The following is a 15,868-nucleotide window of genomic DNA, read 5'->3' on the forward strand; positions in this document are numbered from 1 at the left end:
TTTCCTTGACAGCAGGCCAGGTAGATGGATTCTATAGATGGGAGGTTGGCCTTTGTGATTGTCCGGGCCGGGTTCACCATTCTCTGTAACCATCTCTGATCTTAAATGGTACAGTTGCCATACTAGATGGTGAATCATCCAGAAAGAATGATCTCGATGACGCACCTATAACAATTAGCAAGGGTATTCGCAGTCATGCCAAATTTCCTCAGCTCCCTGAGGAAGAAGAGATATTGTTGGGCCTTTGTAACCAGTGCATCCACATGAAGAGTCCAAAAAAGCTTGCTGTGGATGACCACTCCCAGGAGCTTGACACTCTCAACTCGTTCCACCTCTGTGCTGTTAATGTGTAGAAGGGCATGAGTAACGTCCTGCTGAAGGTCAATAATGAGTTCCTTGGTTTTGCCAGCATTGAGAGCTAGGTTGTTCGCAGTGCATCATTTTTCCCAGGTCTTCCACCTCCCATCTGTATTCTGTTTCATCGTCAGCTGAGATTCGACCGACTATGGTGGTGTCATCAGCGAACTTGTAAATGGCATTTGTCGATGCAGTCATGGGTATAAAGTGAATACAGTAAGGAGCTGAGTGCGCACCCCTGGGGGGGGGGACTCCAGTGTTTAGTGTTAGTGACGATGAAATATTGTCCCCAATCTTCACTGATTGTGGCTGGTGGTTCAGGAAACTGAGGATCCAGTTGCAGAGAGTGGGGCTTAGTCCGAGATCACTAAGTTTAGTTATCAGTCTCGAGGGAATAATAGTGTTGAAGGCTGAACTGTAGTCAATGAGTAGGATTCTTACATAGCTATTCTTGGTGTCAAGATGTTCTAGGGAGGAGTGAAGTGCAAGTGATATGGCATCTGATGTGGATCTGTTGGTCGATAGGCAAATTGGAGTGGGTCAAGAGTAGTGGAGAGGCTGGAGTTGATTAATGCCATGACCAACCTTTCAAAGCACTTCACAACCAACGAAGTGGTCACATCACTAGATAACTGCATCCTAATAGTCTCCTCAACCAACACTCAAGTTATATTGGTCTCACAATTTAGCATCAAGTCCTGTGACAGTTTCTATAGATAATAGAAGCACAGATAATTAACTATCTATTGCACATATGATCCATCTTCCAGACTGATGTCTCAAACTGAGCAAAATAAGTCACTTCAATCAGGTCAGCACAGAAGGTTTTCAGATTGGTCTCAGGCTCAACATATTCGCAGAGAAAGCTGAAGCGACCGTGAAAACAAGTTGGCCTTCTGGCTTTCAGCAACAAATATTGTAAATACGACATGACTGTCAGAATTTCACAATCATTGGAAACAAGATGATCACCAATAACACTACAAAAGAGCTAATTTCCATCTGTCATTGTAGGCTGGCAATTCCCTGATCCAACTTTTGCCTACATCACACCAATATTGCTCATAACACTTTGCTGAAATTTCCTGGGAATCTGAGAGTATACCACAAAACACGAAATGAACAGGAGCAGTTGGGGCTCATAGAAAGCATGCACCAGTGCAACCTAATAAGCATATAAAACCGTAGGCATCTTGCTTTTTATTAAAGGTGATATCATATAAAGCTTTCAAAGATACTGAAAACAATGTGGGCAGCAGTAATTATCTTTTGTAAAAATGCTGCAAAACAATAGTAATAACAACTTCAGGGTGCATTATTCACACATAATGAAAGTAGACACCTATATATGCAGAGTGAACTGAAATCAATGACTAGAATGAATAAAATGATGAGGTCATCTGCTTTCAGAGTTGGTTGAATGATAGCTAGTGGTTTCCGGGAGTGCGTCCTGGCTTTGCTTTGAATATTGACATTGAAGTTATTGCATCCACTTGAGAGAATAAACAAGTTTTAGTAAAGGCAAACGTGAGGACTGCAGGTGCTGGAGATCAGAGAAGATTAGGGTGGTGCTAGAAAAGCACAGCTGGTCAGGCAGCATCCGAGGAGCAGGAAAATCGACGTTTCAGGCAGGATCGCTTCATCAGGGATCAATCTCCGTATGAAATTTTAAATTAGCTCTCAATCATGGCACAGTACCATTACTTTTGGCCAGTGTCAGGAAGTGATATGTTTAAAAACCACTCTTGAAACTTCATAACATAATCTAGGTTGACATTTCAATACAATTTCATCCCTTCATCAGGAATCAGGTTTCAGTAAAGTCCGATCACCTGTGAAGTGAGCCAACTTCCAGCTTACAAGTACTTCAAATCCAACTGCATCTGAGGGACTATTGTGGTGCAGTGGTAGTGTCCCTATCCCTACACCAAGAGACCTGGAGTCAAGTCCCACCTGTTGCAAGAGATCTATGATAACATCCCTGAACAGGTTCATTTGAAAAACAGTTCAAATTTAAAAAAAATAAAAATTACAACTGCATCTTAAGTCCCACACAAGTGACTTCTGTGCACAGCTAACTGAAAGAACATCAATTGGAAGCTGATTTACTTGGCACTCTAACTTACATGAACTAATTTTGATATCTTCGATTTTAAATCATTTGTAATCATTCTTTTTTTGGATGTATGTGTATGTGAATGTGTCAGGAACCATTCCCTAACTTTTGAATGCAGTAATAAATCCTACTTTGTTCTAAATAATTTGCTGTGGGTCAACTTTAAATTGAACTTAACAAGAGTGTTTAGGGGAAAACACCACCACTTTTTTTTAAAAGGAAAAAACAATAAGAAAAGAAAGGTTCAAAGCCCTTTTTGTTACAGACAGGAGGACAGTAAAATAATTCAGTTCACCTCCTCTTCAAAAATGAGAAGCAGAAGAACAATAAACACTCAGCCCCATGGAGGAGACATTAGAATAAAAACAAGCAAAAAGATGGGCTTTTGCAAGAAGGTAGAAGAAATGTAGAGAGGCCTTTCAGAGATAGAAGTCAAAGTAACAGAAAGACCAAAAGATTTAAATGTACAGGTGGGATATCAGGCTACTGGTTTCAGAGTCAAGAGTGAGGCCATGAAGGGATCTAAATGAAAACATAATAAATTCAAAATATTGGTAAGATCATGCATCCACTAAAGGTCAGCAAGGTATGATAAGCAAGCAGAACTAAATCCTTGAGAAAATGTTGGAGGATGCTGCATTAGATGTCAGTAAGAAAGATGTTGAAACGCTTGTGCCCAGAATTGACTAAAGAACAGATTATGGCTTCATTGGAAATTAGTACTCTTTGGTATTGACTAGAACATAGGGTTTAAAGTTCAGTTATGTATAACAGAATGCAAAAATTCAAGTTCAGGTTGAGACAGTAGCAAAAGAACCATGTTTATTTCAGACACTTTACATTAATGAAGTCGATTAACAACAAAGAAATGATCAAATAGTTAAAATGGTGGGCAAGGGAAACGGCAAATTTACAAGTTCTTTCTATAGCCAAGAAAGTCACAAATAAAAGGAAATTAACGAACTTCAATATTGAAAGAAAATTAATTTGACTTCAAAAATGTACAATCTGTTTCTCTGATTCCTTGCCATTCTTTGGGGTAAGTTTGGGAATCTTCAAGCCAAGATGGCCTTCAGGTTTTGGAAGTATTTCTTAGTAAATCTATCTTTGAGAACTTATTTTGTTAGAGATTTCCAGCACTTTATGCCTGTTTTCATTTCAACCCAATTCTCTATTAATTAGAATTCAATCTCATTCATCTGAACGGAATTGGATCCAGCTGTTCCTTCCCAGATATTTTCAGCTACTTTTCAGATTACAGCTTTCAGCAGATAACTGTTAAATGACTTAGTGACAATGGTATATTTTCTCAAAAAGTAATGTCCTGACACAAAATATAGGCTAGTACAAATTAATGACAGCGCTGCCCAAAATATTCACTTTGTGTGAAAGTTCTGTGGGAACACTGAAGCATATTTTCAACAAGTACATTGCAGCAGGAATAATGAATCAACAGGAAACAGAACAGAGTAATTTAAAAAAAGTGAAAACGATTTGTATTTTAGACTTTTTCATTCCAAGATTTTCACAACATTTGATAAGTTGTGAAATTCTGAAAGACTATCATCAATCACAACTAATTACTACCACCTTGTTCTCAAGTTACATTGCCTGTGCTGGCATTATTCAAGGCTTCTTTGAGACTATTGAAAACACAGACCAAATATCACTTCTGATTGTTAAATTCTCCTCAATATTTACTTCTCTTATTATTAATCCTTAAATTTTATGAATTTGGCTTGCCAGGATTATCAAACCACTGCCTCTGATAACATGCCACATTAACCAAATAAGACCATAAGATATAGGAGCAGAAGTGTACGCCATTGAAGTAAAGGAGTTGGGGTGTTATGTTGAGGTTGTACAGTACATTGGTGAGGCCTCTTCTGGAATACTGTATCCAGTTCGGATTGTCTAGCTATAGGAAGGATATTATTAAGCTGGAGAGAGTTCAGAAGAGATTTACCAGGATATTGCCAGATATGGAAAGTTTGAGTTACAAAGAAAGGCTGGTTAGCCTCAGACTCTTTTAACTGGAGTGTAGGAGGTTGAAAGGTGACCTGTCAGAAGTTTATAAAATAATGAGATCTAGATCAAGTTGATGGTGGTTGTCTTTTCCCTAAAATGGGAATTTCAAGACTAGGGAGCACATTTCAAAGGTGAGAAGAGAGAGATTTTAAAAAAAGACATAAGAGGCAATTTTTTTTATACAGAGGGTAATTTGAGTGTGGGATGAACTTTCTGGGGAAAGTGGTGAATGCGGTACAATCACAACATTTAAAAGACAATTGGATGGATACATAAATAGGAAAGGTTTGGAGAGATACGGTCAGGTGGGACTAGTTTAGTTTGGGATTATGCTCTGCATGGACTGGGATGGACCATAGAGTCTGTCTCTGTGCTGTATAACTCCATGACTGTATGACAATCAAGTTTGCTTTGATCATAGCTGACATGTTTCTCAATCCCATTTTCGCGCCTTCTCCCCATAATCCTTGAGCCCCTTACCAATCAAGAACCTATCTATCTCTGTCTTAAATACACATAATGACTTAGCTTCTATGGCAACGGCCCCCACAGATCAACCACCCTTTGGCTGAAGAAATTCCTCCTCATCTCAGTTCTAAAGGACCTGAAGCTGCATCTTTGGATGCAAGTCTCTCCTACTAGTGGAAACATTTGCACTGTGTCCACGATATCCATGCCCCTCAGTATTCAGTTAGTTTAAGTCAGATGCCCTCTCATCCTTCGAAACTCCACTCTGTACAGAGTTCTCAACCGCTCCTCATATGACAAGCACTTCATCTTGTAAATCTCTGCTGGATCCCCTCCAACCCTAACACATTTTTCCATAGATACTGGACTCAAACTGACCAAAGCCTTATTCAGCTTCAGAAGTACATCTCTGTTTTTGTATTTTGTCCATCTTGAAATGAATGCTAACACTGCATTTGCCTTCCTAATTGCCACCTGAACCTGCATGTTAACATGAAGAGAATCCTGAAATGGGACTACTAATTGCCTTTGTGCTTCAGATTTCCAAAGCCTTTCCCCATTCAGAAAATAGTCTATGCCTCTGTTCTTCCTACGCAAATGCATGACCTCACATTGTATAACATCTGCCACTTCTTTGCCCACTCTTCTAGACCGTCGAAGTCCTTCTGCAGCCTTCGCACTTCCTCAATGCTACCTTTCCCTTTACCTATCTTTGTGTCATCTGAAAATTTAGGAAATTAGGGCATTATTGCTATGACCACGTTGTTAATGCATAACATGAAGAGTTGTGGTCGCAACACGGAACACTGCAGAACTCTACTAGTCACTGGCTATCATCCTGAAAATGACACCCTCATCACACACTCTGCCTTCTTCCGGTCACCAAATCCTCTATCCAGGCCAGTATCTTGCCCCAAACACCATGAGTTATAGAGTCATAGAGATGTACAGCACAGAAACAGTCCAACTCGTTCATGCCGACCAGATATCCTAACCTAATCTAGTCTCATTTGCCAGCACCTCGCCCATATCCCTCTAAACCCTTCCCATACATAGACCCACCCAGATGCCTTTTAAACTGTATAAACCTCCAACACTTCCTCTGGCAGCTCATTCCATACACACACCACCCTCTGCGTGAAAAACTTGTCCCTTAAGTCCCTTTTTTATCTTTCCCCTCTCACCCTAAACCTATGCCCTCTAGTTTTGGACTCCCCCACCCCAAGGAAAAGACTTTGTCTGTTTATCTAATCCATGCCCTCATGATTTTATAAACTCCTACAAGGTCACCCCTCAGCCTCTGACGCTCCAGGGAAAATAGTCACAGCCTATTCAGCCTGTCCCTGTAGCTCAAATCCTCCAACCTTGGCAACATCCTTCTACATCTTTTCTGAACCCTTTCAAGTTTCACAACATCCTTCTGATAGGAAGGGGACCAGAATTGCACACAATATTCCAAAAGTGGCCTAACCAATATGCTATACAGTCGCAACATGACCTCCCAACTCCTACACTCAATACCCTAACCAATAAAGGAAAGCATACCAAATGCCTTCTTCACTATCTTATCGACCTGCAACTCTACTTTCAAGGAACTATGAACCTGCACTTCAAGATCTCCTTGTTCAGCAACACTCCCCAGGACATTACCACTAAGTATATAAGTCCCGCTAAGATTTGCTTTTCCAAAATGCAGCACCACATATTTATCTAAATTAAACTCCATCTGCCACTCCTCAGCCCATTGACCCATCTGATAAGATCCTGTTGTAATCTGAGGTAACCTTCTTTGCTGTCCGTTACACCTCCAATTTTGGTGTTATCTGCAAACTTACTCCCTATGTTCATATTCAAATCATTTGTATACATGATGAAAATTAGTGGACCCAGCACCGATCATTGTGGTATTCCACTCGTCACAGGCCTCCAGTCTGAAAAGCAACCCTCCACCACCACCCTTTGTCTTCTACTTTCAGTTAGTTCTGTATCCAAATGCCTAGTTCTCCTTGTATTCCATGAGATCTAACCTTGCTAACCAGTCTCCTATGGGGAAACTTGTTGAACGCCTTACTGAAGTCCATATAGATCACATCGACCTCTCTGTCCTCTTCAATCCTCTTTGTTACTTCTTCAAAAAGCTCAAACAAGTTCACGAGACATGATTTCCCATGCACAAAGCCATGCTGACGATCCCTAATCAGTCCTTCCCTTCCAAATACATGTAAATCCTGTCCCTCAGGATTCCCTCCAGCTACCTGTGCACCACCGATGTCAGGCTCACTAATCTATAGTTCCCTGGCTTGTCCTTACCACCTTTCTTAAGTAGCGGTACCACGTTAGCCAACCTCCAGTCTTCCAGCACCTTACCTGTGACTAATGAAGATACAAATATTTCAGCAAGAGGCCCAACAATCACTTCCCTAGCTTCCCATAGAGTTCTAGAGTACACCTGATCAGGTCCTGGGGATTATTCCACTTTTATGCATTTCAAGACATCCAGCACTTCCTCCTCTGTAATATGGACATTTTCCAAAGTGTCACCGTCTATTTCTCTATATTCTATATCTTCCATGTCCTTTTCTACAGTAAACGCTGATGCAAAACACTCGTTTAGCATCTCCCCCATTTCCTGCGGCTCGACACATGGGCTCCCTTGCTGAGTTTTGAGGGGCATTATTCTCTCACTAGTTACCTTTTTGTTCTTAATGTATTCATAAAATCCCTTTGGAGTCTGCTAATCCTATTTGCCAAAGCTATCTCAAGTCCCCTTCTTGCCCTCCTGATTTCCCTCTTAAGTATACTCCTACTGCCCTTATACACGTCTAAGGATTCATTCGATCTCTCCTGTCTATACCTAACACGCTTCTTTCTTTTTCCTTAATGAAAAACTCAATTCTTCTAGTCATCCAGCATTCCCTAAGCCGACCAACCTTTCCTTTCACCCGAACAGGAATATACTATCTCTGGACTCTTATTGTCATTTTTGAAGGCTTCCCATTTTCCAGCCGTCCCTTTACTTGCGAACATCTGCCCCCAATCAGTTTTTGAATGATCTCGCTTAATACCATAAAAATTAGCCTTTCTCTAACTTAGAACTTCAACCTTTAGATCTGGTCTATCCTTTTCCATCAAAGTTAATGGGGGAGCTGGCCCCAAAAGTGCTCCCCCACTGACACCTCAGTCACCTGTCTTGCCTTATTTCCTAAGAATAGGTCAAGTTTTGCACCTTCTCTAGTAGATACATCCACATACTGAATCAGAAAATTGTCTTGTATAGGTTTACCAAATTCCTCTCCATCTAAACACTTAAAATTATGCCAGTCCCAGTCTATGTGTGGAAAGTTAAAATCCCCTACCATAACCTCCTTTCATTCTTACAGATAACTGAAATTTCCTGCTGACAATTAGGGGATCTATATACAATCCCAATAATGTGATCATTCCTTTCTTATTTCAGAGTTCCATCCAAATAACGTCCCTGGATGTATTCTCAGGAATATCCTCCCTAAGTATAGCAGTAATACCATCCCTTATCAAAAACACCACTCCCCCTCCTCTCTTGTCCCCCTTTCTATCCTTCCTGTAGCATTTGTATCCTGGAACGTTCAGCTGTCGGTCCTGTCCATCCCTGTTGCAGCCTCTTGTGCAACACCTTGTCAAAGGGCCTTCTGAAAATCCAAATAGATCATGTCCATGGGGTCTTCTTTGTCTAACTTGCTTGTTGCCTCCTCAAAGAATTCTAACTTTTTTTCAGGCATTATCTCCCTTTGATGAAGCCATGCTGACTGTGCCCTATTTTACCATGCACTTCCAATTATCCTGCAATCTCATCTTTAATAATACCTTACCAATGACTAAGATCAGTCCATCTGGCCTGTGGTCTCTTGTCTTTTGTCTCCCCAATTCTTAAACAGAGTCACATTAGCCATTTTCCAGTCCTCTAGGACCCTCCATGATTCCAACGATTCCAGAAAGATCACCACCAATGCCTCTACAATCACCTCCAGAACTCTAGGGTGTTGTCCATCTGGTCCAGGTGATTTATCTACCTTCAGACCTTTTAGCGTCCCCAGCACCTTCTCCTTAGTTATGGCGACTATAGTCACCTCCGCCCCCTAACTCTCGAAGTTCTGATGTGCTGCTGGTGTCTTTCACTGTGAATATCTGCAATAGAATACAAATTTTAGATACTGATACTTACAGACCATTCATTATGAGAACTCTACAAACATTTCAGTTGTTAAAGACTACAACAATTGCACTATTCAATGTTTGTTTGAGAAGACTCAAACATGTTTTGAGAAGCTTTTAATCAATACTTGGCTTGCCTTGCAGTATTTTTCAAGCTTTCTAATTTTGTATTCAGATGCAAAGCATAATACATACTAACCAAAAAGTAAGGCACAATATTTGTCCAGGAAAAAGTAAAAATACAATAGACCCCTGGAAAAAAAAAGTCACTGTCTGCATTTACAGTTTTGATGATTCAGCATTCCTTCAATATTTCTGTGAGGGTACAATATATTCCTTTGAGTATTTCTAAAATGTGTTTATTGATTTAATGAACCATACTAAAACGAATTATGACAACCAAAAATAATTGCGATAAAAAATACAACTATGTGGTTCCATCTGTAGAAAGTCTACGCCAAGAATACAATTGTATTTTACTGCAACTAGCTACTTTTGAGAGTTTGTTAATAAATACAGTACAGCATTGACCCCTGGAGGCAGTTCATTGGCATTTCATTCGCAGGATAATACCCATATTTTCACAACAATGAAGAGCTCTCCTTTGTTACAATTATGGTTCCAGAGGCTGGAATCCAGGCAGCATATATTATTTTCATGTGGGGCTGGATTCCAGATTACTCATCCTGGTTCATTGAGACAGTTGCCCAAGCTGCCTCCAGTAATGTCTGATTTTCATTGACAAAGTGAGAAAAATATAATGAGTGCAGATTAAACTTAGTGAGATCAGGGTGTAAATACTGCAAACGGTATGGTCACAGAAGACTTTTACAAGTTATGTATCATTTGGGAGAGGTAATGTGCCCCTTGAGATTGTTAAAAGTAGACATGAATACGGATTTAAGAGTGCATAAATTCAATGGAACTGCCAATAGAACAATCAAAGGAAACTGTCAGTAGAGCTCTCAAAGATATTTGTCAGTCTGAACGGTTGACAGATCTTCCAAAGGAAACTACAAACCTGAACCACCAATGGAACTTTCAAAGAGAGTTGTCTCATTGCATTTAATACACTTGCCCATTGAAATTTTGAAGAAGATTTCTGTTGTTTTAAAAACAAACGTGTTTATCCTTTCTGTTGACATATGCTTGAGGGTTCATTGCAAGATTAGGATTGCAACATTGATTTTACAACCTTCCCTTTGCACAGTTGGGTACCTTTCAGGTCACATTTTGATAACCCCAAATGCTTATACACTCTTTGAACTGGTACTAGGTATTCCAATACTTGTTTTTGTAATTAATTAAAATAGGTTAAATGCAGTGAATGTTTTTATCTTTTTTTTTGCATTTGACAGCAAATTCTCCAACAGACACAAGAATTTTATCTCAACATGGGTCTTGAGAACTATGCATGGTGAATACTGCATGTGTTGGTGAGGTTGGCATAAGGGCAAAGGATGTTGATAGAAGCTTAGCTTAGAATGAATTACCATTAAGTTGGCATCGAGTTTTTCGGGACCACAGGACAGAGCGAGAAAGGTACTGGTTGACAATGAAAGGGCTATGAGAAGTTAGTACAGAAGTGGCATGAAAAGTCAGTGGAGAATGTAATAAATGTGTACAAAGCATAGATTCTTATTGAGGGTATGATCAGACATGGGGTTAAGTGCAGGGCATGAAGTAGGAGTGAATGGTCTTCGTGGTGTGTGGGGAACTGAGGAGTGAGGGCTATCCTTTGCTTTATCGCTTTTTAAAACTACCTTTGACAAAACACTGGTGCAGTCATGCAGGCCTCCTGCTTAGGCCGTCTCCCTAGTCTTTCCAGAGTCACTCCCACCATGGATTGCGTAGACTCTGAGCCCTCAGAATTAAAATCCAAAGTTCTTTCAAGTCAGGTTTGTGGAGTGGAAAATTGTCCTAACTCTGGGCTCCAAGCCTCGGAACAAAACTTCACTTTGTCACTTCACCTGACAAAGGAGCAGCACTCTGAAAGCTTGAGATTCCAAATAAACCTGTTGGACTAAAACCTGGTGTTGCGTGACTTCTGACTTTGTTCACCCCTGTCCAACACAGCCATGTCCACATCAATGAACCTCAGACACTTTGTTCATTTAATACCAAATAGCTGCTCTCAGGCTTATGAACAGACCTCTCATATCTTAGAGTTGATTTTTCTCTGCACATTCACCGTAGCTCCAACACTATATTCTGTATTCCGTTCCAATACCCTGGTAGACTTACATGAGGTATTATTTATCTGATTAGCATGCAAAACAATACTTTTCACAATAACTTTGTATGTGACAATAATAAATCAAATCAAATCATTTTCTCTAAATATGGGGAAGCCTGCATGCTCTAAATGGATCAACATATACAGCCATTGGCCCATAAGTAATGAAGAACAGAAAGAAAGCTAGAAGAGAATAAAATTGTAAAATACAGAGGGAAAAATTTAAAACACTTTTTCCTAAATTACATGACTGCCCTCTACAGTTGAAGTTGTAAAGTTGCAATTGCTTGTACAAACCTATTTAAAACTGCATTTTCCCCAAAAGGTATATTTTCTCAAGTAACAGTGGTCCTCCCCAAGGGGAGGTTCTCCACTCATTTCAGCATATCTCAAGGCTTCACATTCTGTTGATTCTAAGAGCCAATTTTAAAACTAAGTTGTTAAACATCATCACTCTATTGGTCCATATCCACATTTTCCAGGGATTCTGTAGACTTGAAATGTTAACACAATGTTATCAGTCTGGTTGCATTTCTTTAGCATTTTCTGCAATTGTCAGGTCTCCAGCATCTGTTGTACATGGCTTTTGTTTTAATATTTTAAAAATGCAACATTGACATCAATTTAGATTTAGACTATGGCTTTGACCAAAACAGATGGAGGCAGATTAAGTGGGAAGGATCACATCATTCTGATGACAGAACAAAGAGTTAAAAAAAAGCAACAAAAGCCAGCTATGACCTAATGAATAATACTCGACTAGATATCGTATATGAGAACAAATGTCTTACATGCCACAAAATCTGCAGATCTCAAATTGACTTCTGCTATTTTGGACACATGGAAAACATTGTCTGTGAGGGATAACCAATAATATTATAATACTTCCTTACATTTTAATGAATTATCTTGTTACCGTTGAGTCCTTCTATCAATTCAACAGGAACTCCATCATCTCCTTCTGATTTTCCTGGCTTCAATAGTTCTAAATATTTCACAAGAAGCTCAGATTCAAATCATTCCAGGAAATGTTTTATATATTGTCTGGTTCTAGTTCTTTTGGCTTTCTGATAAAAGTTTTTCTTTCCATTGATAGACTGTTTCCTCAGGCTCTATGTGCAAAGCTCCTTCAACAGCACCTTCAGCATCAAAAACCTGTGACTTCCACCACCTTGTGGAAAAGGGCAGTAGATGCATGGGAACTTCTCCACTTGCAGGTTCCCCTGCAAACCACACACCATGGAACTATAATCACTGTTCCATCACTGTCCCTGGGTCAAAATCGTGGAATTCCCACGCCAAGAGCTCTGAAGATAGTTCATCACTGTCTTCTCAAGGGCAAGTAAAAATGTTCAATAAACTGTAACCTAGCAAATAGCATTCACATTATGCAAACAATAAAAAAACCCATCATTACTTCTTGGCCTTCTCACAGGCAAAGCAACCTGCGCAGTGAATGGCTAGTGGAGGTTACTGAAGAAAGGGGCAAAGGATAAGCGAGGAGACTACAAACATCAATAGTAGGAAAACTGATGGAAGCCATAAGGAATAATATAAATATACATTTAGAGAAAAATAAGTTAATACTAGACAGCCAACATGGCTTTGTCTAGGGCAGGTCATGTCTGACAAATTTAATTGAGTCCTTTGAAAAAATGCCACAGGCAGTGGATGACAGTGCTGTAAATGTTGTATATTTGGACTTTAAGGCAGCATTTGATATGGTGCCACACAGTGAGTTATTTAGAAAATTAGAAACGTTTGGGATTGATGGGTTCTTCGCAGCATGGAATAGAAGTTAGCTACAAGGTAGTAAAGAGGGGGGGGGGGGGGGGGGTAGATGGGCATTTCTCAGACTTGAGACGCATTCAAAGTGGTGTCCTCCAGGGATAGGTGTTGGGACTCATGCTTTTTCTGATTTTTATAAATGATTTGGAGATGGAAGTATAGGGCAAACTTTCTAAATTTTCAGATGATAATTGGCAAGTTGGTTAAATGGGCAGACACCTGGCAGTTGAATTTCAATACGGAGAAATGTGAGGTAATGCATTTTGGTAGAATAAACACTGAGAAATAATACAAACTCACTGGTATAACTTTGAAGAGAGTTCAGGAACAAAGGAACCTCAGTGTTCAACTGCATAATTCTCAGGTGGCCAGGCAAGTTGCAACAGTTGTTAAGAAGGCTTGTAGGATCCTTGGGGTTATACATAGAGGTATAGAGTATAAAAGTAAGGAAGTGATGCTGCACCCTGACAAATCGTTGATTAGACCACGTTTAGAGCATTGTGTACAATTCTGGGCACCTTAATTCAGGAAGAATGTTAAAGCCTTGGAAACAGTGCTAAGGAGATTTACTGGGAATGATACCAGGAATAAGGGATTTTTAATAAAAGATTAGAGAAATTGGGCTTATTCTTCTTGGACCAGAGAAGATCAAGAGGTGACCTTTCTGAAGTGTTCAAACTTATGATCAATTTTGACAGAGCAAAGGAGGATATTTGGTTTTCATTAGCTGGCACATCTAACTTGGGAGTCATAATTTCAGGATTGTCAGCAAAAGTGCTAGAAACAAATGAGGAGAAACTTCTTTATACAGAGCTATTAGGATTTGGAATGTGTTGCCTGGGAGACAGATGTTCCATAGAACGTTTTAAAAGAGATTCGGAATATATTTGAAAGTGATGAATTTAAAAGGCTACAGAGTCAGGATTGGAGAAGGGACTAACTGCATAGCTCTTTCGGGAGCCAAGATGGGCTGAAAGGTGTCCATGTGAACTATGATTCTTTGATTCTATGAAGTTAGTGAACCCAGACAAAAAAACAAGCCTGGTTGAGGATGTCGTACTATATGGTATGGAAAGTATTACTATGTAGAGTTTTACTAATTATCACAATTACTTATTTTTTTCTCATACCTGCAAACAAATTATTTTCTAAAATTAAAAAAAAACTATGGAAATTTTGGCAGATCTGTTCAATCTCTGAGGGTTTAACTTGCTGATAGAACTCAAGCTAATATTTCTTTTATTACATAATAAAAGAGAAACTCAAGATTACCAGCATATTTCATTTTACTTGTTTTATTATACATGTACTCTTACATTAGAAATGCAGCAAAATAAATCGACAAAGAGCACAAAATGGTTTTCTAACTAGGTTTGTAACTTTGTTCCCCTGTTTGACTCCAAGCTTTTGTCCATATATCCATTCCTTCAAAGATTGCCTATTTCCACCTCATCATATTGCTTAGAACTGTCCCTGCTCACCTTATCTACTGTTAGAGCCCTCATTCATTTGGTATCTCTGGACTTTATTATTCCACGTCAGCTTTTATCCCACTGACCACCCTTTTAAATCTGAGATAATCCAAAACTCTGTTGCTTGGATCTGGATTTGTCCCACATTCTACTTATTTAATACTCATCCTCACAGACCTACACAGAATCCCAGTTATGTAAAGTCAGTTAGAAGTTAGAATCATTGATCTCAAAACATGAGCTCATTTCTCTTGGAACAGATAAATTAAAAACTCAGCATTTTGGCAGTATGTTTTATTTCACATTTCTAGCAACTGTAGTATTTTCCCTTTATTAAAAGTGTATACTTATTTTCAAATTTCACAGTCTCAACTTCCCCATATCTGTGAACTTCTTAGCCTACAATCCTGAAGGATGTCTGCACTTTTCCAATCCTGGCTTTTTAAACCATCTCCCTGGTCAGCATGCCTTCAATTACCAAAGGCTGAAGCTTTGAAATCTCATTCCGAATCCTTTCCACATTTCTGGCTGCCAACTTTAAGATGCTGCTGAAAATTTCTCAGTTTCACACCAATTATGTAAATATATCCTTACATGGGTCAGTCAATATTGCTTTATAATGCAAGGAAGCAGTCTAGGACATTTATATTGTACCAGAGAACTAGAACCTTAAGCACATGCTGCTATTGTTATAGTATTCTTAACAGTATTCCATGACATGTACCAAAATAATATGAAAATACAGCGTTAGGATAAAATAGTTGGCCTACCCATTGGTGATCAAACAGCAAAGAATTAATTTTAAAGTTTGAAACATAAAAGGGCCACTCTCTAAAATCTTGGACTAACAGATGTGATGTAATTTTTCCTAGAAGTATGTTTAGAAGCGCATAATTACAGACATAAAAAAACAGAAATTGCTGGAAAAGCTCAGCAGGTCTGGCAGCATCTGTGGAGAGAAATCAGAGTTAACCGTTTCGGAGCCACTGGCCCTTCCTCAGACCATTCTATAGGTGCTGCCAAACTGCTAGGCTTTTTCCAAAACTTTCTGCTTTTGTTTCTAACATCCGTGGTACTTTTCGGTTTTTATTTATGTAATATTTACAGCACAGATTATCTTGTCAACGTGGAATGTAGCAGGAAAAGTTTAATTTTTTTTTTCCTCAGTAAATGAAAGGGTGCACTTGCATTTCTAAACTTCCCCAGTTTTGA

The 15,868-nt window shown here is 39.3% G+C and overlaps 1 protein-coding gene across 1 annotated transcript in view; it reads right to left on the bottom strand.

Annotated features, from left to right (window-relative positions):
* ece2a (endothelin converting enzyme 2a) overlaps positions 1-15,868 on the bottom strand; it is a 282,345-nt gene that overhangs the window by 265,056 nt on the left and 1,421 nt on the right. The gene's annotated exons all lie outside the window — the stretch shown is intronic.

This window comes from Chiloscyllium punctatum, chromosome 6, assembly GCF_047496795.1.
Source record: "Chiloscyllium punctatum isolate Juve2018m chromosome 6, sChiPun1.3, whole genome shotgun sequence".
NCBI lineage: Eukaryota > Metazoa > Chordata > Chondrichthyes > Orectolobiformes > Hemiscylliidae > Chiloscyllium > Chiloscyllium punctatum.